Here is a 23,800-nt window from a genome sequence, read left to right as displayed (position 1 = left end):
CAAACATGGAATCACTGTATAGAAATGGAATTATAGCAGGAATGTGCAGTCAGAGCATCCACAAACACGGAATCACAGGGGAAAAAAATGAATCATGGCACACAAAATGGAATCAGAGCATTCACAAACGTGGAATCACTGTACAGAAATGAAATTATGGCATGAATGTGCAATCAGAAAATCCACAAACATGGAATCCCAGGAAATAAAAAAAAGGAATCACGGCACAAAGGTGGAATCAGAGCACAAAACCAGAATTACACAGAGATGTGTGCTCGCACACACCCCCAGCGCTCAGAGCACGCACTCCGGTGTCACCCCCACCCCCAGAGCCCCCCACCCCCCTGTCCCCACCCCGGGCACCCCTCAGCACCTCTCCCCTCCCGCAGTCACCAGACACCAGGCATATTTTTATTGCAGCTGTCAGGAACATGAAAAACCTTTCTGCCAGCACTCAGCACGGGCAATTTATGAGCCTGCTGTGTTTGAGTGAAGAACGGGGGGGGCTGGGATCAGAGCAGAAATGATGGGAGACAAAATGGCCCATAAATTGTTGGCCGTGATTTACACTGGAGTCCATTTGCAGCCTATTATATATATATATATATAATTTTTTTTTTTTTTGGAGGCTCACACACAGATCCCCATCCCTCTCTCCTTCGCGCTGGGCTCCTGAGCCAGCCCAGCTGGAGGAAGGCAGCGATCAGAGTTCAGTTGGTGCAGACAGAGCTAAAGTAAACAGCCGTGGTCATTCAGCAGGCAGTTAGCAGCCTTTGGACAGATGAGCAGGGCTCTGCTGGACCACACACACAAAAACCCTGCGGACCACACAGGGACCGAGCAGCGCACGCAACTCCTGCCCGGGAGCCTGGCCGGGTCCGGGCTGCGCTGCCCGGGGGCTCCGGCAGCTCCCGGCGGGTGTTTCCTGCCCTGATTAACTCTGAGAGCTCCTGGAGGGGTGTGCATGGCTGCGAGACAGAGTGAGCTCCTGGGAAAGGGGCACCGCTCCTGGCACTGCTCGGCAAAGTCATCTGCGGGTCCTGTCCCCCCCTAAACCCGGGCTGTCCTGCAAATTCATCTCTGATCTGTCCCCCCTAAACCCGGGATGTCCTGTTCTCAAACTCATCTCTGATCTCCTCTCCCCCCTAAACCCGGGCTGTCCTGCAAATTCATCTCTGATCTGTTCCTTTCAAACCCGGGATGTCCTGCAAATTCATCTCTGATCTGTCCTCCTCAAACCCGGGATGTCCTGCAAACTCATCTCTGATCTCCTCTTCCCCCTAAACCCGGGCTGTCCTGCAAATTCATCTCTGATCTGTCCCCACTAAACGCGGGATGTCCTGCTCTCATCAAACTCATCTCTGGTCTCCTGTCCCCCTCAAACCCGGGCTGTCCTGCAAACTCATCTCTGATCTGTTCCTCTCAAACCCGGGATGTCCTGCAAATTCATCTGCTGCTCTCCTGCCCCCCCTAAATCCGGGATGTCCGGTTCTCAAACTCATCTGCTGATCTCCTCCTGTCCCCCTTAAACTCGGGCTGTCCTGCTCTCATCAAACTCATCTGCTGGTCTGTCCCCCCTAAACCCGGGATGTCCTGCAAATTTATCTGCTGATTTCCTGTTCCCCCTAAACCCGAGTTGTCCTGCAAATTCATCTCTGATCTGTTCCTCTCAAACCCGGGATGTCCTGCAAACTCATCTGCTGGTCTCCTGTCCTCTCAAACTTGGGCTGTCCTGCTCTCATCAAACTCATCTCTGATCTCCTGTTCCCTCAAACCCGGGATGTCCTACTCTCAAACTCATCTGCTGGTCTCCTGTCTCATCAAACCTGGGCTGTCCTGCTCTCATCAAACTCATCTCTGATCTCCTGTCCCCCCTAAACCCATGCTGCCCTGCAAACTCATCTCTGATCTCCTGTCCCCTCAAACCCACCCTGTCCGGCTCCTGCCTGGCACTGTCACCTCCATGGCTCCCAAATGAGGTCCCAAACGAGGTCCCAAACTGGAGATAGCAGCCTCTTTCCCCCAGTTTTTGATCAAAAAAGGCTCTTTTGGGAGCAATGTTCTGTGCTGAGTAAAAAAAAAAAAAAAAAAAAATCTGGAAACCTTCTTGACCTTTCCTGAAGCTTCACCTTGGCTCGGGAAGCCCTGCCCTGGGCCAGGCTGTGTGTACAACTCATTCACCTGGAAATCACAGGGAACCAGCATGCTCAGGCACAGCACAGCATCCTTCCTCCTGGAGCAGATACCAGGAGGAGGGAGAGCATCCCTGAACCCCAGGATGAAGGGAGAGATATCCAAACCTCCAGGATGAAGGAAGAATTATGCTCAAACCCCCAGGATGAAAGGAGAGCGTCTCTGAGCCCCAGGATGTAAGAATAAATATCCCCAAACCCCTGGGATGAAGGGAGAGGATCCCTGAACTCCAGGATGAAGGGAGAGCATCCCTGAACCCCAGAATGAAGGGAGAAATATCCCCAAACCCCTGGGATGAAAGGAGAGGATCCCTGAACCCCAGGATGAGCAGAGAAATATCCCTGAACCCCAGGATGAAGGTAGAATTATCCCCAAACCCCAGGATGAACAGAGAAATATCCCCTAACCCTGAGGATGAAGGTAGAAATGTCCCCAAACCCCAGGATGAAGGGAGAGCATCCCTGAACCCCACTGAGCCTCTGGTCCTCCTCCTCCTCCAGTCCCTGCAGTTTTTGCCATCATCCCCCAAACCCCTTCCCTCCATCCCTGCCTGTTTTCACACCACGAGCATCCCTCCAGCTCCTGTCCTCCCCTGGACAGAAGCTGCTCCATGTTTTGTGCTGCTCCCACAGGGATGGGCTGATCAGGAGCCATGGAAGTGTCAACACCAAAAATCCCTAAAGAGCTCTTGATCCCCACGCTGGACATGCCACAGGTCAGGAGCTGCTCCAGCACTGCTGCTCCTGGCTGAGCAGAGGAGAAACCAGGGATTTCCTGGAGGTGGCTGAGGTGGAAGGGAGCTGGAGCTGGAGGAAGAGGCTGCCATCACTCCCAGGTTTTGGGTTTCCAGTGGTGCAGCTTTCAGCTGGCACCCAGCCCTGCCAAGGTGGGTGAGGGTCCCAGCCCTCCTCTCCTCTCCTGCCATCCCCTCCCAAATCCCCATGCCCTGAGCTCATTCTCCTTCTCCCCACCATCCCAACAGAGCTCCAAGGGGAATCTCCCCGAGCCTCCATCCCCTCCTGCAGCAGCCCCAGAGCTGCAGCCAGGCCAGGGATTGTAAAACAGATCAGTGCTGGCTGGAGTGAACTCTGAGAAATCACATTTGCCTGTCAGTATCATGTTCAAGCATAACACAGACTCTCATTTTCCCACTCCTTTGGCTCCGAGGGCGTTTTGGTCCCTGCTGAGAAACACGAAGGTCGTGGCCTTCAGGTTTCCAGATCTGCCCTTACACACCACGGGGAGATCTGACAACAGCCTTATTATTTATGTACCCAGCCAGGGGCTGCCTAATGAAACCCAGAGATTTTTATTGACACACCTTGGGGCTCTGGGCAGGAGAGAAGCAATCTGGAGGCTGCTTGCCATAAACACAGTGGCCATTCATGGAGGGTCAGTCCTCGGGGTGGACTTTCCATGCCAGCTTTGACAGCACTTAACTCACACTGGGCTCACTTCAGCTCAGGAGCTGCTGATGGGGCTCAGCCCCTGCCTAGCAGAGCTGAGTTTTTTGCTGGGTGTTTGGGGAGGATGAGTGACAAGGAGAGACCAAAAAAAAAAAAGTAAAAAGTAGGTTTAGAAATGTGGTGGAAGGACCAGTGGGGGAAAAGCTGTCTTGGGGAATTTTAAGATTTTTAATGATGATTCAGGAGAGGAAAAAGAGATGCAATCAGTGGTTTTTCTACCCAGACAGATAGGATGATTTCTCAGCTCAGAGTTGATCTTTCTTACACTCTCAATAGAGGTTTTCCAGGGGCATTTTAAGCATTATTTTGGTACTTTCGTTGCCCAGATCGCTTTGCTGCTGCTTTGGGGTGCCCTGCAGAGCCCAGCTGTGAGGTTTCACCCCTCGTGACCTGACCCCAAACTCTGCTGAGAGTTGCTGGGTCTACCCGGGTTCAGGAGGAAAGAGAAGCTTTTCTTGGCAAGGAAATGCCTCCTAAGCAGCCTCCAGGAGCGTGGAGGAAAAATTGTCCATCGGAGGCTGGCGTTTAAAGGGCTGAAAAATGATTGCAGCTTCCTTTGGTTGCAGGGGGAGCCCGGAGAGGTGACCTTTGAGGAGATTCTGTTTACTGGGAGCCTTGCGTGAGCTGGGCAGAGTTCTGTTCCCTGCCTTGGCTCTGACCCCTCCCGGGCTGCAGAACAATGGAGAGGATACCTTGCAACTGCTGGGGGAAAATAAATCACTCCCAGCCTTTCCCGGAGGATCCCAGCAGATGAGAATCCCACATGGTTTTACATCCTCTGCCCGGCATCAGGTGCAGGAGCTGCGCTGTGGGTGATGCCACGTTTGATTTTCTGAAATAAAGATGCCAAAAAACACCTCAACAAACAGAGTTTGTTCCTAAAGTATGGATGGAAGGAGTTCTCCCTGCTCCATGTTGAAGCCACTGTGGATTTGAGCTGGTTGAGTCAGCCTGATTCCATTAAATACCTGGAAAAGCATCTTGTAGGGTCAGCACAAGCACCCCGTTGTCTTCCAGCACTTCCAGCTACATCCAGGAGCCTGGCACCAAAAATCTCCCACCTCTTCCTCATTTCCAAGAGCTTTTTGGGGTCTCCAACCAAAAATCTCCCACCTCTTCCTCATTTCCAAGAGCTTTTTGGGGTCTCCAACATCTGGGTCCAGGGGGTTTGTGTCCTTTTGGGTGTCTTCCATCCCCTTTCCCAGGAATTTCGTGTCCCTTTGGGATTCCAAGTCTCTTTTTCCAGGTTATTTCTGTCCCTTGAGATGCCAATGAGGAATCCTGGGGAGTCCCCAGTCCCCTTTTCCAGATTTTTTGTTCCACCCATTCCATTTTCCCAGGAATTTCATAACTCTTGGGTGGTCCTGAAGGTCCCCAATCCATTTTCCCAAGTTTTTTGTGTCCTTTAGTGTGTCCCCACTCCCCTTTTTCCAGGAATTTTGTGTCCCCCATTCCTTTTCCCAGGAATTCCATGACCCTTGTGAGCTTCTACATCCCCTTTTATGTCCCCTAATTCCTGTCATTGGGAATTTTTTCTCCTTTAGGATGTCCCCAACCCTTTTTTTTGTGTCTCTTCCAGACTTAAAAAGAACAGTTATATTGCTTATCACATAACACCCAGTTTCCCTTTCTCCTCCCTCCCTGTTCTTTCTTCCCTCAAAAATCTCCTACTTCTCAAAGGTATAAAAAATTAAAAATCAGTAATTTCTGGTTGAAAGGCACGTGTGAAGAATGTAATCCCTAATGATCCCAGTGCCAAATGACTCCTGAATTTCACAGGGGCTGGAGCAGAGGATGAACCTCTGTGAGTTTGGGTTGCTGGGATCTATTTGTAATTCATGAGGAAATCTTCAGAGCTGCTTTTCCTGCTGGAGACTAAATAGAGCCTGTGCTGGAACAATGCTGAGAGGGTTCCCACTGCAAAAAGCACTTTCTAATAGACAGGAGATGGAAATTCAGATCCTGCTGCTTTTTTTGGTCGTGGCTGGAGGCATCCCTTGTTTCTATTCCAGTTTGGTAATAATTATAGACCTGCACTTGAGGCTGAAAAATGGCCAAAAGTGTTGCAAGTTCTTTTCCTTTTCCCGATTTCCGTATTTTACGGTGTCCAGGGCTGTCCCCTGTGGGTGCCAGGGTCTGTGTGGGGTTGGGACTGGGGACAGCCAGTCTGCTTCAACTTCCTCTCCCTGCTGCACTGCCTTGCAATGGAAATTTGGGATGGTTTCCTGAATTTAGCAGGAAGAATATTAAAATATATTTTTTTTTTTTTCCTTTTTGTCTTTCTTTTGAGCTCTGGAGTCCTGTTGCAGCCCAACCACTGCAGTAGCACAGTACAGATGGATTCCCCCGTGTGATTCTTGTGTGATGCTCACCCAAATGAGGAACCCAAACCCTCTGTGCCCATCCCTCCTCCCCTGAGCCAATCCTCGGATTCCCAAGAGCCTGGGGTGGGATGCAATGAATTTCTTGGGTTCAAAGTGGTCTTGCCTGCTACCAACCCAGGACAAGTGAGGTGACCTTCCTGTCCCATTCTGATAATGTGGGGTTTTGGATATTCTGAGGATGCTGAGTGGAGCTGGCTGGTACCTGCTGAGCATTTCCCTCTGGCAAAAATCCAAACTGCCTCTGGAATAAGGATGTGGCTCCTCCAGGGAGGGTTCCTTTCACCCTCCTGTGGATGAGGATGGACAATAAGAAGGAATATTTTAATTGTATAGAGAGTTTGCAGAGAGGTTTGTTCCTGGGAATTTGTGAGAGCCCTGAAAAACCTGGACCTCCAAAAATTCCCCCTTGCCTCAAACGATGCTTCAAATCATACTGAGTTTTAGGGAGGTAGTTGGAAACATTTTATAACAATTTTCTTCCGTGTTTTGGGAAACTTTTCAGCAAAACCTGGAAACTCCGTGGCACAATTGATGTCAGATGGCTCAGCCAGGGGAGTCAGTTCCTCCCTCCCATCCCCTCAAACCAAAACAAGAGGAAAAGCTTCCAGCCCCAAGTGTTTGCTGATAAATCGGGGTATCCATAACATGGAATTATGCTGGGTGTCTCCCAGCTCAGCCTGGGATAGGTTTCCTTGCAATTACAGCCCGAGATTGAGTTTGCAGTTGATTTGGAATGGAGAACCTCGGTTTTATTCATTTCCTTTCTGCTGGAAATCAAGAGCTGAGGGCAGAATGTGGGGTGGGGTCCCCTCCAAAGCAGGTATTCCAAACACATCTGATGCACCTCCAGGGCCTGATTCTTAATTTTGGGCTGCAAATACACAGTTAACTCTTTCCCTGCTCTGTTACACATCAAGAATCTTCTGTTTGTGCTGCTGGGATATTTGGTCCAGTGGAAAATGTCCCTGCCCACAGCGGGGAGAGGCTCTTCAAGGTCCCTTCCAACCCAAACCATTCCAAAATTTTGCTTTTATCCTTCTCCTTGTGTTTGGTGAGCAGGGATTCAGATTAAATTAAAATTAAAGCTTTCACAACGCAAAATAACTCAAGCAAATGTGACAAAATTGCAATTATTACACCTCAATTTTTATGAAATTTTGTTGAAAGTGATAACAACAACCTGCACGACAATGTACCTCGATGTACCTGGGCTGGCTGGGAGATAAGAGCGAGATAAGAGCGGTTTGTGTTTATTTTGGTTCCAGAGGCGCTGCTGCTTGCCCAAAATAAAGTTTGAAATCACGTTCCCAACCCCAGCCCGTGGGGCTCGCACCGCTGCGGGCATTGGAAGCCCGGGAGAGCCGGGATAATAAATGAGGAATCCTTTGGAGAGCGGGGGAATTTGGACAGGACCCGCCTTGGCTCAGCCCCGCCGCTGCATTCCAGGCGCACACGGGAGATTGATGTGTTCCAGCAGGGAAAAATCCTCCTGCATATTTATTAACTCCTCCTGCCCAGCCCAGCCCACCTCCCTGCCAAAATTCCCCCTCTAAATTCGCTTTTCTCCCAGGTGAACGTGGCTTTGGTGTTTATTTAAATTTATTTGCTCCCAGCATCCCAGGTTTGGTTTGGTATTTCTTCTCCTTGTGGCATCTCTGCTTATCTCTATCTTTATCTATTTCTTTAAAAATAATAACTCTTAATTACATTAGTAATGATGAGCTGAGTGCTAAAATTCAAGACAAAAAAATTAAGGATAAATTTCTCATTATTAAAAACCAGCCCAAAGCAGCCTGCACTTCTCCTGCAGTTTGGGGATGATGTCACAGCAGATCCCTCTGCCCCAGGAATGGGAATATTTGTTCTTTCAATAACTGGACCTTGACCAAGCTTGAGGGAAATGAAAAAGAATCCTCGATTTCCATGTGTTTGGAACAACATCCTGATGAAGTTTTCTTTTTAATTAATTGGAAAAGCTAAATGAACTGTCAGTGTCCTGCTTGAAAGTCGTGCTCAGGCTTTTATTAATTTCCACTCTGTGCTTTTGGATTCATCCATCTAACTCAGCCTTGATTGCAAACCTAGGAACAATTTGTCTTTTCGATCCCCCCCTGACAGGACATTTGCTTCCTGCCAGGATTACAAGGAATTTAAGAGCAACTTTCACACCCAGATTGTGTTCTGCCATTTACAGAGTCCAGCTTTGACCTTTATTTGTGGAGTTTTTAACTTAGGAATCGTCATTTTTGGGTTTTGTCTCTGGATACCTGCTGTGTGCTGAGCTCTGTGTGTGTTTGATGCAGCTATCCTTGGAAAAAATAGGAATTTTAAAATTTGGCAGTATGATAAGGAATATCATATGGATAAAATTAATTTTTTTAAAGAAAATAAATTCTTAAGATAAATACAAAATTAAGAGATCAAGAAATATCTTGATAACTCTTCCTCCCACTTTCCTCCTCAGAATATATTTTACAGACAGAGAAAAACGGTTTATTTGAAGGAAATTAGAAATACATAGGGCTGCTGGGTTATTTCAGTTTTGATTGCAGAGACAAGATCTGAAAAACAAATTCTTGTTTTTGAGTGGGAAAAGGGTGAGCTGCAGCACAGAGCTGTAAACGAAGGACTGGGCAGCCAAAGGAGTTTTTACTGTTTTACAGGCAACAACATTTAGGGCATAGAGGAGAAAATTCCCAGATCCTCAGGCAGAGAAAATCCAAGGAATGAGACCTGAATTTCCTTAACAACAGTGCCAGTGTGCTAATCAAATTTTCCTTATTAGCCCGAGTTTGAAATGATGAATTCTTATTTCTTCCACCACAGTGCTCGAATAAATTAATAAATTGACCTGTACCTGCATTTAGATATTTCCTTCCATAGTTTTTTTTATTTTTCCATGGATTTTTATATTGTCTAATATGCACAGAAGATCGTGGTGAATTAAATATTTGCATTTAGTAGCACCAAGGATTTGGAGCGTGCAAAGAGAGTTTAGGTCCTGCATTTCACTTTATAAAGATCTCCTTTAACTGCTGGGGAGGAATCTGCCACCTCCCTCTCCCAAATCCCATTTTAAAATTTCAGATCCTTCCCCCACGCTCCATCCTCCGTGACAAGGATAAAATTTCCTTTAAAACGAAGCAGGGGAAGCCGTGCCTGACCTCGAGCTGCAATGCCCAGCTCCAGGAGCATCCCTCACCCCGGAGGATCCGGCTCCAGATGTGTCCCTGTCCCCACAGCTGTGCGCAGTGATAAGGGACAGAGCCGCCTGCATTCCAGGTCGGAATTTCACCCCCTTATCTCCCTCTGCTGCAGCTCTGCTTTTGCTGGGGTTTTACACACTGGGGTTGTTCCTGCAGCAGCATTAATTAATAATTACAGCCACTCGTTATCTGATTTAATCCCGGGGTTACAGAAATAACGATTCGTATTTTAAGCGTTGTGATTCTTTCAATAAAATTAAACTAAATTGTTCATTTTTTTTTTTTCTCTCTCTCTCCAGAGCAATTAAAGCACAGATTTTTTTTTGGACAGTCTGGAAGTTCAGCTTGCAGTTTATTAAATCAGCCCTAACCTTATCTAAACCTCCCTGGAATTGCATGATAAGGAAATCTTATCACTCGGATTTACAGCCCAGCCAGAGCAGCCTCTTATTTTCTTCTCCATTTCCTGCTGCTTCTGCTGCCCTCAACTGAGAGCAGCAACACCCCAAATTTTGATCCCCTTTTCTGGAGGACAACTGCAACCATCCAAAAAAAATTTAAAATAATTAATTGAAGTCCTTCAGACTTAAAAAAAATTTATTTTGGGGTCATCTGCTGGTAAAGAGGTTGATGCTTTTATTTGATCTCAACAGGTTTTCCCATCTGGCGAGACAGGGTTCAACTAAAAACCCCCGGACACTTTGAATATGAAATGTTTGGCAAAACCCAGACATTGGAACATCTGTTTCAACCTGATCTGAGTCCTGCTTTCCCCCCAGCTCATCTGGGATTGCTTTCTCCCTTATCTCCCCGACCCCAATTCCAACACCCTCCCCTCTGCGGTTTCACTCTTCGTTAGGAAACCGACTTTTATTTTCCAAACTCGGCGAAACCACCACAAACAAGATACCAGACAGAGGCTTGGTAAACCAAGGGGTGGGAGAGAAGTTAATTTATTACAAAATACGAAGCACTGAAAGCAAATCATAAAATTTTTTGGGGGTTGCTTCACCCGGTGTCTATCACCGCAGGCTCCATGCTCTTATCAACTTTTATCCTAGAGGGAAAAAAACCTCTTTTCTCCTAGAAATAAAGATATCCTTCTCCAGAAGGGAGCAGTGGTGCGCGCCTACAGCATCCCGAGCATCCCGGGTGGGGAGGGAGGGGAGCGGAGCCTGCGGGTGGTTCGGGGTGCGGAGCCAGCACGGGAGGACTGGGAGCCAGGGATGCCCGCAGGACACTGATAAATGACCCCATCGCTGCTCCCTGCGGTTTGCAGGGGAGGGAAAGGGCAGAGGCAGAGATAAGGAAGGGGGATGAGAAGGAGAGGCCAACAGCAGGTCCAAACCCGCTGTGATTTTGCAATCTGGCGGCTTTGCTGAGTGCTGCTTTCTCTTTGCTAATTTGGAAAGGCTTTAAAATATATCTGAAATTCTTATTGCACAGCACTGGAGTTGGGAAGGAGAGAAAATTCTTTACAAGGGTGAGTTGCTACAGCCCTACATCGGGAAAGTGGGTCCCAAACACACCCCAGTAAACCCAGACCATTTACTCCTGATTTACCCCAAAATTAAAATGGAAACGAGAGCAACCCGGGTCCAAACCCTCTCTCTGTATCAGCTCTCCTCAGCCCCACGACATGAAAACACAGCTAACAAAGATCTTTTGAGGGCAGCAGATGGAGTTTGAACCTTGGAGCCAAGTCCAGCCCCAATCTTAATGGGCTCTAGAGGAGTTTGGGACTCATAACGGGGTCTTTCATGTGTGTCTGACATACACAGGGCTCATCCCTGAAACATCTCCCTGGATATCTGAGACAACAAAATAACCTCACCTCACTCTTCCCTGGGGACACTTCAGATGCTGAAGGAACACATTTATTGCCCTAAAGAAAACCACGGGATGACCACTGTGGGTCCCCGTGCGAGAACAGCCGCGGCGTTTGTTGCCTCTCTGGCTTACGAGAGATTTTTGGAGGTGAAAGGAGTTTAAAAGGACATGAATCCCTTAAAAATGAGCTCAAAATATCTCAGGCACGATCTGAAGGAAGTTAGAGGTGTGTGGCTGGTAGCTGGGTCTGATTCATGCAATAACCAGGAGGAAAAAGCAGTGAGGGAACGGTGTAAATGTTCTCAGCTGGAACAAGCAGAGCCAGCAATGCTCAAACATGAGCTGTGGTTTTCAGGGATGCTGTTGGAGACCCAGTGTCCTTTGTTTCAGCTTTTAATGTATGTTCTTTCACACAGGAAAAAATCCCAGTGTTTTAGTGTTAAGTATTCCCAGTGTTTTAGCGTTAACAGAAGGAAGAGGGGTGGCTCAGGTTTGTGTTTGTCCTGTGGAATTGAAACTTTGGGATGGAAATATTTCTCCTCAAGGGCCTGGAGGTGCCCAGAGCTGCCAGAGGAAGGGGATTTACCTCAATTCCCAAGGGTTCTTTGTCTCCGCTGAAGGAACACCCAGGGAAAACGGCAGCTTGGCTGGGGGATCTCCAGAACTTGTGACCTGCTGTTGTGTCCTGGCCTCACTCCTCATCATGTACCAAAGAGCATCTTGAGTGTTGCAGGTCCCTGTTCACCATCAGATGAGAGGAAAAAACCCCATTCCCAGCTGTGATGTCCGTGTGGGATGGGGGATGAACACCCAGTGCAGTCCAAGCACATTTGGGATGGAGCTGTGTGTCCATCAGGGGATGTCAGAACAACACTGGGCAAGGGACAAACACAAGAGCAGGCAACTGCAGCAATCAGATCTATGGAAATGAAGAGAAAAAACAAAATACACAGATAATCATTTCCCCATGCTTTTTGTCAGGCTTTCCTTTTAATTTTTGGATATTGGGATGCTTCCTCTTACCCGCTGCTGAAATTCAGTGTTTTGCCTGGAAAGCAAAACCAGTGGAGAATGGGAGAGAAGCTAATTTTGTTATAAAAATAATCTTTTATCTGTGCACGACAGCAATATTTATTCAGGAAGGGTACACAGACAGCAGGAGGTCAGCACTCCCACTGCTTGGCTCAAAGGCTCCACCACACTCTTTATTTTGTTTTATTTCTCCTTTTCTTTTTTTTGACAATTTGTTCCCATTGATATTTATTTTTCCTGAAAAGCCTTGAGCTGATTTCACCCATCCTCAATTCAAACCAACAAACTCACGGTGGCTCCTTGGGTTGGGTGTTTTGGATCACAATTTGGGTTTGTACTCAATGGTCCCACACTGAATTATCTCCACAAAAAACCTCCCTGCCTTTCCACAACAAACAGACTTCATTCCTTCAGTCCAAGCTCCTGGAATTTGTGGCTGCAGTTGTGCACATTTTGCTTGAACTAAAACCTGAGGGTTGGTGAGATGTTGCAACTCTTTTTTATTTTTTTTTTTAATGCACAGCGGTATTTTTTACACTTCTCCTTTTCCCCATTCCAGTGCTGGGAGGTGTTGGTGCCTCCTCCAGCGTCTCTCCAAACACATCAGTTAAGAGCAACCTTTTTGTCAGCACAGAGAGGCCAAAATCTAAATAGAATTTGTCATCTCGTTGAGAAGGAAGAGAATTTGGTGTTGCTTCATTCCCTTGACGTAGCTTCAGGATGCTCCTCTTGGTGGATGACGGAGAGGAACAGGGTGGAGATGAGATTTAGGAGGAAAAAATGGATTTTAAACCTGAGAAAATCCTTCTGTTTGAGGTGAACTGCTCTAAACTTCAAGGCTGTGTTTCAACCTTATTAAAATCCGATGGAACAGGGATCTGTCAGTGGAGGAGCTAAAGGAGGATGTTATTCCAATGTTCCCTGTCTCTTTCTATCCATTTTCATCCCACGTTGTGATATGAGGCTTTAAAAAGCCTTTAAGCACCTGTAATAACATTCACCTTTTCATCAAAATCTCCTTGGAGCATAAGAAATGATGTTTATTTAAATTTTGCAATGGGCTAACGATAAAGTCCCGTCTCTATTTTCCTGCTTCTGTGATTTGCACATGAAAAGCTTTAGTGGGGCTGGATTTTGTTCAACGGCTCCTCTCACCTTCCTAAAAACACTTTATTAGGGGGAACACAGCCTCCCTTCAGATTGGAGGGATGTGCTCCAAAAAATGCTGCTAAATACAACAAAATAACTTAATTTTGGTTTTATTTTGTTCCAGTTAACCTGGGCAATGCAGGACAACTCCCACTCCCCAGAGATAACACCGTGAGATTATTTTCTTTTTCTACAGAGCTCCTGATGCAGCAAATTCTGCTTGTAGAAAGGAAATAAATCCCTGGTATATTCGCCAACCAGGAAAGCACAAAAAACAACCATTAAATCCCTAGTTTATGCAGTTTTTTTGCCTTGCTGTACAGCAAATAACTCCTCACTTTGCTGATGGAACACGCCTTGAGCGTTGCTCAGTTGTGTCAGCAGAGAAAGGGGGAGTGAGAAGAAGGAGAAAAGATCTGAGTTTGACAGACTTAATCTAAGCCCTGCTGAAAGACGGGGCTGACCGAGCGCTCCGAGCGCGCCCCGTCCGTCACCATCTTCTCTCCTTTTCAAACCTCCATGGGGCTGTTCCCTCCTGGATCCCTCCTGGATGGAGGGACAGGCTCTGCTGAGCCTCCAGCCCATCCTGCCTCCACCCCACTCCCCCAGGCAGGCACCAGGGCTCTGCTGTGCTGTCAAAATCTGGGATAAAATCCCATCGCTGCTTCCATTTGGAGCGCGACGGCTTGGATCCCTCAGAGCAGCTCCAAGCAAGGTGTTTCCCTCCTGCAGGGGGATTTTTGTGAGTGCCAGAGGCTGAGCAGCCCCTTGGATTTCCCTCAGCTGTGGCTGCCAGGGTGGTGGAGCAGAGGAGACGTTGGACATGGCTGGAGACAGACAGCGACAGTGGGAGGAAGCGCTCAGTTGACATTAGCGCGATGGGAACAGCAACAATCCCGGCTGCTGTCGTGTTTTGTTTTGTCTTCGAGGCACCATGGTGCTGGAGAGCTTTGCAGAGGGGGCTGAGGAGCCTGGAGATGTTTTGCAGATGTTTAAAGGGGGACCCCTCATACCCAGAGGAGGAGCCTGGCGGGGAATCGGGGAGGTCCAACTGCAAGGAAGGGATGGAGGTGGGATCACGGCAGATCCAGAGGCCAGGATGAAATCTGAGGGGCAGGGCAGGGCAGGGGTGGGGATGGGCATGAGGTGAGGACAGGAAGGGAGCATCCAATACCACAGAGAAGAGCCAGAGCAGGAACTGCACACAGAAGGGCGATGCAGACAAAGGGGCAAGTAGAAAAACATCAGAGATATCCTGGAGGTGATCAGCTGGAAGTGCAGGGATATTCCCTGACCAGGAATGAGAGCCTTGCACAACTTCTAAACTCGTCTTACCAGAGAGCCTTGTGCCCCAGCTCATATGTTGGCTGCAAACTGAAAGAGAGAAGGTTTAGACTGGATTTTAGGGAGAATCCTTCCCTGTGAGGGGACCCAGAGCAGTTGTGGCTGCCCCTGGATCCCTGGAAGTGTCCAAGGTCAGGTTGGATGGGGATTGGAGAAACCTGTGATAGTGGAAAATGTCCCTGCCCATGGCAGGGGTGGCACTGGATGGGCTTTGAGGTCCTTTCCAGCCCCAACCATTCCATGTACAAATAGGCACAGGAGCATTTTCAGGAACTCTTTATAGAAATACATACATTTACCTCCCCACAATTAATTCTGGGATCACTCTGTGTGCAGGCAGCGGGGAAACAAACCCACTTTTTAGGTTTGCCTCCTCCTTCCGTGCACACATTTCGGTTTCTTTGAGTTTTCTCCAGGCTTAACCTCCCTCTTTCATCACCATTTTGCTGTTCCCCACAAAGCACCCAACTGGGAGCCATCAGAACAGCGAGGACGGGAAACTGTGGAGGAAACGCGCCGTTGAAACAAATTCATCTGCAGTTTCTGGCTCTTTTTGTGGCTGAACAAAAGGTTGTCAGCACACTGGGAGTATTGATATTTCCAGTGGGAAAATCTGGATTTAGAAGAGAAAATTGCCTGTGACATTATTATTATTATTATTGCTATTATTATTGCCAATATTAATATTATTAGTATGATCATTATCATTGTGGCTTTACCCTATCATTACTGGCTTTCATTATGGCTATGATTATCATACTGATCATGAATATTTTTATTATTATAATTATCAGTGTTATGCTTTGCTCTGCTTTGGTTGCTTCTCTCTCGCTGGTCCCAGAAATTTTCTCCTTTAGGATTTCTCTTACAACCCCTGGAAATCCCGAGGACTGGGAGCCAGGAGGAGCTGGTGGGGCCATACCTCGCTTTCCTGAGCGTGTCACCAAACCCTTCCCAGGAAACCACAATTGTAACCGAGCCCTCCAGCAAAATTTCACAGGGCTTTCCTCCCCAGCAGGATAAAATTAGCCAAGCCCTCCCCAGATGACAGCTAAGAACTCCAGCTTCCCTCAGATGACCTCAATGGAGTCATTTGTTGCTTAAATGACAGACAAACGCAGTAATTAGGTCTATTTAGTAAAGGGGAGGTGAAAGGTCAAACTACTGGGCAAACTGTCTCCAGTGCTTGGCTTGGGGACCACGGCGGGGCCGTGCGGGAGGTGATGTTTGTACAACAACCTGACACGGGCAGCAGCAGGTCCCTGCTCAGCCCCGGGGCTGTCCCCAGCCTGAAACCCCCATTTCTGCTCAGAAATCCTCCTTTGTGCCGTGAGGATTAGAGGCAGAGGGTGGAAGGGTGAGGAAAAGACGGGCGGTTGTGTTACGGGTTTGGGGTGGGTGATTGGGATGTGCAGAGAGGGCTGGGATGTGGATGAGTTATTTGGAAATCACCAACGTTCCCCACTTGTTTCCCTCCTTCTCCCTGGCAATGCTCCCTTCTGTTCTCTTTGCTCATTTGTTTCCTGAACTTGGCTGCTTTTGTGTCACCAACCCAAAGCTGACAAGCCACACCTGGATTTCTCTCTGCTGTTTTTTGGTTTGGATGGCACAGAATCATGGTGGACATCATTCCTGCATGAAAACATTGCTTGTCATGCATCCCAAATCTCCAGAAGAACCCTGAACCAGAATCTTGGCAGAAGAGGTTGGTTTTGGCAGCTGAGTTCCTGCTGGTTGCCCATCCTCAGGGCTCACAGCAAACCCAGCACCCTTTTAGCTGTGGAACATTTGCAGGATTTCCCTCAGCTGTTTCACAGAGGGAAAATCTGTAGGATTTTTAAGCAGTGGAAACTATAAATGAAGAGCTCCAATTTGCAAAGAGAGGTGGTAGAAGGTGACCAAAATTTTGGTTTGAATGCAACAAACTCAGTGTACTCCTCACCAAAAAAAGCACCACATTTCTGGATTTTTCTCTGATTTCCTTCAGATTCCCCTGCCACGATTTTATCTGTACTTGTGTGGGTACAGAGAAATCTTTTTCTGTGGTGCTTAGAAATCCTGAAGGTTACCAGGACCTCCATCCCTGTGGTGGTCACTGCTCTGAACACATTTGGGTGTCTTGGCATTTTCCTCCCCCACACCCCATCCACCTGAGCCCCTGGCTGTCTCCTCCAGACCCTGCTGTAAAATTCCCTTCCCTCGGGAGGCCTCTTAACCCCTGTCTGCGGGGCCCTGGGAAGAGGTGCTGGTGATGCTGCTGAGAGAGAGGGTCACGAAGAGCCCGACGTGAGAGTGAAGAGAAAATTAGAAAACAAACAGAGGGGAGGTGGAAACGCGCCCGCCCTTGAAGTGCAAAGACCTCCCCGTCCCCCCGAAGAGGGGCTTATCTTCAAAAAAGGGCCCTTGCGATGATACAAGAAAGAACAGACTTCTCACACCTTGTCTTCACTTCCCGCAGATCCTATCTGCCCACAAGTGCCTGTGATCTCGGGCAGACCTCTCTACCTTGCCCCTCGCCTTTCAAGTCTGTTTTGCTAAGCCGGAGACCTTCCCACTTCATCCTTTTCTCCCTGGCTGATGGCACAGGACGAGACAGGCGGCGTTTCTGACGGGCTCAGGGAGCGGGAAATGTCATTCCAGAGATTTTCTTTTGTATATTTTTCTCCTGGACGGATTAGTTTGTTTGAAGAGCATCTCCTATTTAACACCTCATTGAGCAAAAGAACACGTAGGGACAAGAGTTTTTTAAAGGGCTGCTTGTAAGGGGCTTAAAGTGCACACTGAGTACTTAAATAATTTGCTCTGTTTGCAGGAATACTGATCACACAGGAGTTGGAGTGAGTCATGAAACTTATATGTTTTATAATGATATAATCCATATTTTTCCACTGTTCCTCAGTCCAAAACCCGACACATCATGACATTCTGGATGAGCGCACAGGGTGTGAGTAAAGAATCCCAAACTGCAAATAGGATTTGTTCTGCTGGTTTGTTCACCTCAGGACCTGCTTGGGGTCCCATGGCTCCTGTGCTGGCATCAGCAGCAGGGATGTCCCTCAGCCAAGAGCAAGGAGTAGCCTTGTCCACATGGATGAGTCATTCCTGCAGGGTAACGGCAACACGCTGCTTTTGCACTTCTCCGTCCTCAGCAGTGACCTCCCAGCCCCAAAAATGCTGAGGTTCTCTCAGGAGACCTCCCTTCATCTGCTCCTATCTCCATCTGACACAAACCACCCAGCAGCTCCCCTGGAATGGGATTACATGGGTGAAATCCGCTTTATCAGGAGATCTTGGAGTGTTTATTGCTGCTTTGTGACACTGCTGGGAGAGAAGAGCCCGCTTCACGTTGATAACATTCCTCCCCAAAGGAACCTTTCCCTGCTGCACAAGGACTGCCCACGGGATAAAGTCCAAATCCCTTCCCATGGAGCAGGTCTCTCACAAAGCAGGCAAAACTGTTTCTTCCTTGGGGAAAAATTAGCTCCAACAGCCGTCTCAAACCCTTCCAGCCCAATCAACTCTCATTCTGTGCTTTGTAGGTCACTGCAATTTCCTATGAACTTGAGGGGAGATTTTCTTGGGAAAAGCTCTTTTCTTTCTTTTTTTTTTTTTCTTTCCCTTTTTCTGTAACTATTCCAGCTGTTGATTTTCCCCTAGGAAAGTCAAATTATACTTGAGCATTGTATCAGCAGATGGATTAAAAAGCTGATCTGTCACACAAGAAAAACCTGAACTGAACAGTTTCCTGCATTTCCTGGGCTGAGAACCTTAGAAAATAAGACCCAGACTATTTTTCTTACAGCATAAACATCCAGGATGAAATCAAATCATGACCCACGGGACTTTGGAGGACATTTGGGATTTGGTGACCTTGATGTACACAAACTACAAGGGAAGGGGAAGCCATTGGCCAAAATTTGAGGGTTTCAGGGAGCAGAGTAAATTGTAACCACGTTCCAGGGAGCTTGCCAGGGAGGCTAATAGACTGATCTCATCCACCTTGATGTAAATCCAGCCCTGCTCCAGGAAAGCCAACAGAATTATCCTGGCTCCATGTGGAGGTAGCTGAGATCACAAATGACACATTTCTAATGAAGACAAAGCTAAGGGAACACGTGCCCTGCATGGAAAGAGAGGGTGGAGCAATGTCCCAGGCTTTGGGTCTCAGAGGAAGTGGAGCTGGCTCAAGTATGAAGGATTTTGGAGGTGTTCTTTCATTGATTGGCTGTGTGTGAGCCCTTGGGATCTGCTGCTCCTCCTTGCTGAACTTCCTCCTGGAGATCTCCGAGGATGCTCCCACAACCTGATTAAACTGAGGCAAGGATTTATCTGAAGTGTCTTGCCTGAATCCAAAGAGAACAGCAGAAGCAAGAAAGCATCAGCTCCATGAACTAAATTTATAAAATTTTAGTTGAATGTGATAAAAAAAAAAAAGCTGTGAGAAACCTGGACAGGCTCCTTCCTTGGATGCACAGAAAAACTTCACAGTGAGCTCCCCAAGGATGCTGCCTCTCTGGTTTGAAATCTCATGCAAGACAGAATAAATACAGACCCCTTCCCCCTCCTCCCCTGACATTTCAGTTGTGATTAAGGCACCATTCATCGCCCCTCGTCTCCCAAAGCCTTTACTATTTATGGCCCTGCTGTTTTTCCAGGGGTTGACACTAGCGTGCATTCAGCTCCGTTCTTCTCTCCCCGTCCCATCCCGTCCCCCCTCTCCCCTCCCTGCAGGCATTTCTCCATTTCAGTAGAGAAACCACGAGTGACTGGAGTGTCTGTGACCTCTGGGCTGTCAAACTCCCACTGCCTAAATAAAAGCAGCCCAAGAGGGAGAGAGTTCCCATAAATCACCTCCCGTGACAGAGACCACCTGGGATTTGCTCCCTGAGCAGAGGTACCCGGCCCGTTCCAGCTGCTGAGCTTGCACTTTGCTGTTTTTACGGAACCCGCCGCGCAGATACGCAGTGTTTACACAAGGAATGGAAATTTCAGTTTTGCTGCACGAGGCTGGCTGGCTGGGCTCGAGGTGGGCAAGCCTGGGTTAGGGAAGGGGTGAGGCCATCACATGCCAGGGGTGTGGGAAGAGCCTGTCCCAGCTGGGGTGAGGCAAGTGATTCCAGCCTTTGGGCTGTTCGTCCGCGTGAAGCTTCTTCCACACGGAGGGGAGATGAAGATGTTCATGTCAGAGGAAAGCAGGGTCAGATCCAGGTCTAGACAGGGTGGTTGTGGCATCTGCAGCTTCTGGATCAACTTGAGGCACCCAGATCATCATTTGCCATGTCAGGGTGCTCAGCCCCTTCCCACCATGGAGCCTTCAGCCGAACATCAGCAGGGATAAACTGAAGGGGATCATGGAATCATGGAAAGGGTTGGGTGGGAAATGACCTTAAATCATCCCATTCCATCCCCTACCACCCCTACCCCTACCCCAGGCTGCTCCAAGCCCTGTCCAGCCTGGCCTTGGACACTTCCAGGGATCCAGGAGCAGCCCAGCTTCTCTGGTGCCAGAGACACCCCATAAATCCATCATCCATCATCCATCATTCATCATCCATCATCCATCCATCATCCATCCATTCACACGCATCCATCATCCATAGGGAAATATCTCTCCCCAAAATCCCACCTGTACCTGCTCTCTTTCAGTTTCAATGCATGATGTGAAGATCAGCTGAGGATCTGCTGAGTGAGGAGCCCTTTCCAAGGTCAGATTTGACCATTTCCAAGACTTCACTTAATCCCTGTGGCTGTGACAAAGTGTGTTTGGGATTGCCCCTGCCCTACACATCTGGCAACTCTGCTTTAAATTATTTCCAGCCAGGATTGCAATACTCATCTGTTGAGGCCTCAGCATTTGTTATTAAGTAGCATCACCATTTTTAAACAAAAAGATGTATATTCCAAGTAATGTTTATCAAAAAAAGGACTTTCACTAACAAGAAAGGAATTTTGTTGATGGTCTTCCCTGAACAAGAGATGGGGATGGGGAGGTCAACAACCAGAAAGGCCAGGAACATTATTCCTGTGAAATGAAGCTTTAAGTGGAGAAATTAGGCTTAGATAAAGGTGATCCAGAAAGAAAGGTAATTTCCCAGTGGTTTCCAAAATTAAGAAATATGTAAATATATATATATATTATATTTGAAATAGCGACTAACAGGTGTGTGAACTTTTCTTCTGATAGCTGTTTCTCCTGACAGTACAAATTTCAGTTACTTTATTTCAATTTTTTTACTTCATGGGAAGAGTTCTTCCATCAGCATCTTGAATGAGCAAGAGGCTAAAACAGATTTCAGGGCAGGAACACATTTTTCCATCTTGGAGGTTGTTGCAGCCAAAATTCAGCTTGGGAAACTCTGAAGCCAGATGATAAAGTGAAACCCTAGGACTTGGTGCACAAATAATTTTTTTCAGACCGAGTCCAGACCCAAGTAACTCAGAGGAAAAGCAATTTGGAAATAATTCAGGTGAGATCAGCCAGAGATGATATTCTGTTTTTTGCACAGCCAGAAATCAGAGTTGCAGTGAATGAACCCATTCATGGTGAGCCTGCTGATGGTGGAACCTCCCCTTCCACCTCGGGCTGTGCCTGATGGGTTTTCCCAAAGAACTGAGGATGATGTTCGAGGTGGATCATGAATGACTCAGTTTGCAGAGGAATGACACTCACAGATTGTTCCTCCACACTTTCCAGCCCAGCCTTGCCCCTGCTGCTGTGGAGTTTCCAAGCTCCCTGCACTTCTGGATCTCAAAGGAGGAGAAGCTGGACAAGAGAAGCTGGAGAGGAGTCTGGGAACTGCCCAGTTGGAAGTTGGGAGTTGGAAGCTGGTCTGGAGTTCCTTGGTATTTAAAATCTAATTTTTGTGCCTCTTTTCCCTTCTTTCCCTCTTTAACAGAACCAAGGTCTTGCCATGGGACACTCCATAGGGTCACCAAAATGCTGGAGACCTAAGAGATTCCCCAGCTTGAGGGAGATCTCCTTTGTTTTTTCGTGTTTATTGGAGATGTTCAAACATCTGGATATCCTACTAGGATATCCAACTGAGATTCTGTGGGGTCTGGAATTTGGAGTGAGCCATGGACACCGTGCTCATTGCTGGTGGCTCACAAAATTTTGGGACCAGCCTTTCATGTGCATCCCTTTTCCTTTTCCAGTACAGCAAATTTGCTTTTCCCTGCAGCCCCTTCAGCTGTGGGATGCCAGGAGGAGGAAATTCCTTGCTGATGTAAATGCAGGAACAGCCTGGTTAGGGTTAGGGGTTTTTGTGCTCCCTGCCAGGCTGAGAGGGATTGGGGGTTACTCAGAACAGTGTCTCTGTGTCCCTTCCACACACAAAAAAACCCCTGAACCCTTTCCACCAACTCCACAAATTTAATTTAGGAGCATTGCACGTTCTCAGATAAGGGTTTGGTCCGCTCAGGATTACAGAGTTACATTTAATTGGAGAGCTCAGCAAAATCTGAGAGGTCTTCATAAAGACTTGGGCAGCCGGGACATTAATTGCATTATTTTCTTTATAGATAAATCTTATTTGGTGGAGCCACCATAATCAGATAAAGAATAGATAAGATCAAACCTTGCCTTTAAATTCCAGATCTCCTGGCTTGAGAAAGTATGGAGCTCAGATTACGGTGAAACTTTTAATGGGCTTCAGAGATTTCTGCCCAAGCGGGATGGGGAAAAAAATGTAGATCCTTTGAGATCCTGGAAAGAGCAGATATCCCGGATTTGTGCAGTAGTCAGCAGTTTCAGATAAGGAACAGAAGACTTTCAGGTCTGATTGCTGATGTTTTCCACATAAAAGCTGTGTTCTCCTTCAGGAGAAGGACCCGAGTCTCTCCAGCAATCACAAAAGCCAGCCCTGACACCCAGCCTAATTCTCCTTGTCGGCTTTGATCCAAAACATTCTTGTGAGCAGGAGAAGCCTGGGGAAGGGAGAGGGGAAGGGACCAGGGGGAAGACTGAAAAAGGGAGCCAAGAGGCTGCTCTGGAAAATCACGGCTGAACTTAGAGGAGGGGAATTAATCTTGAGAGGCCGCATGTAACAGTTCCATCCATCAGCATGACACCGGTACCGTTATTAGAGGAGATGGAAAATTAAGTTGCAAAATTATCTGTTCTGTTTCATTGACTTTTTTTTTTTTTTTTTTGCCTTTCTTCCTTCCCCCTTTTCATTCCAGGCATCACTTGCAGCAATACCACTGGCAGTTGGCAGCGGGTTATTAAAAGCACCTGGCCATGAAAGGAAATCAGATCCCAGGGCACGTTTGGTAGCGCTGCCATGGCAGAGCTCCTGGTCCAAACGTGGCAGGACAGAGAGGGGGACCCAGCTGGGTGGAGCGAGGACGAGGGGCCCTGTGTGGGATGCCCTGATGTGCCAAGCTCCTGGACATCGTTTCCCTCGTGGCTGACTGCCAGACCCCAAGTGCTGCCCGTCTCTAAACATGGGAGAGATGCTGGAGAGGAGAAATTTTGGTGCTGCTAGAGGGCACACGTGTTATTATTCTCCTCTTCTTCTCCCATTTCTTACTTTTTGGGGCTTTGCTGTCCCTCTCCTCATCTTTCATCCTAAATTCCCCACTCCTTCATCTTCCACAGCCTCTCCTCTTGAAGCTTCCAAACCTATTCGAGATCAGTGGGAATAAAATAGTTTTAAAATGACAACAGTGTAAAAAAGCAATCCCCACCGGAATATAATATTGGATAATATATTATATATATAATACATATTGGAATCCCCATTGGAATATAATTGTAAACACCCCACTCCCATTCCAGCAGCCTTTTTTTGGCATTCCAAACAAGCTGTGTCAAGGCCAGGTTGGACAGGGCTTGGAGCAACCTGGGGTTGTGGAAAGTGTCCCTGCCCGTGGCAGGAGATGGAACAAGATGGACTTAAAGGTCTCTTCCAACCCAAACCTTTCCATGATTCTATAATCCTGAAATCATGGGAAGCCAAGAGAAGAGGGATAGCAGGGAGTTATTCCCAAAGTTCAACAGCTCAAGCTGTGTTCCTTCTCCAACTGATGTGCAAAAAGTAGATATGAAGAATAAAGCATAAAAGTGATTAAAAACCCTAAAAAATGGAGTCTCTTTGTAAATCCTAAGGGAGAGTTTATCAAGAAATGTCAGGAGTGGATCAAGCCCTAATGAGTGGACGAGCTCTGTTGGTTTTGAGTCCTAATTGACCATTAT

Source organism: Catharus ustulatus, chromosome 11, assembly GCF_009819885.2.
Source record: "Catharus ustulatus isolate bCatUst1 chromosome 11, bCatUst1.pri.v2, whole genome shotgun sequence".
In the NCBI taxonomy this organism is placed as follows: domain Eukaryota; kingdom Metazoa; phylum Chordata; class Aves; order Passeriformes; family Turdidae; genus Catharus; species Catharus ustulatus.
Note: the sequence above shows the minus strand (reverse complement) of the source record.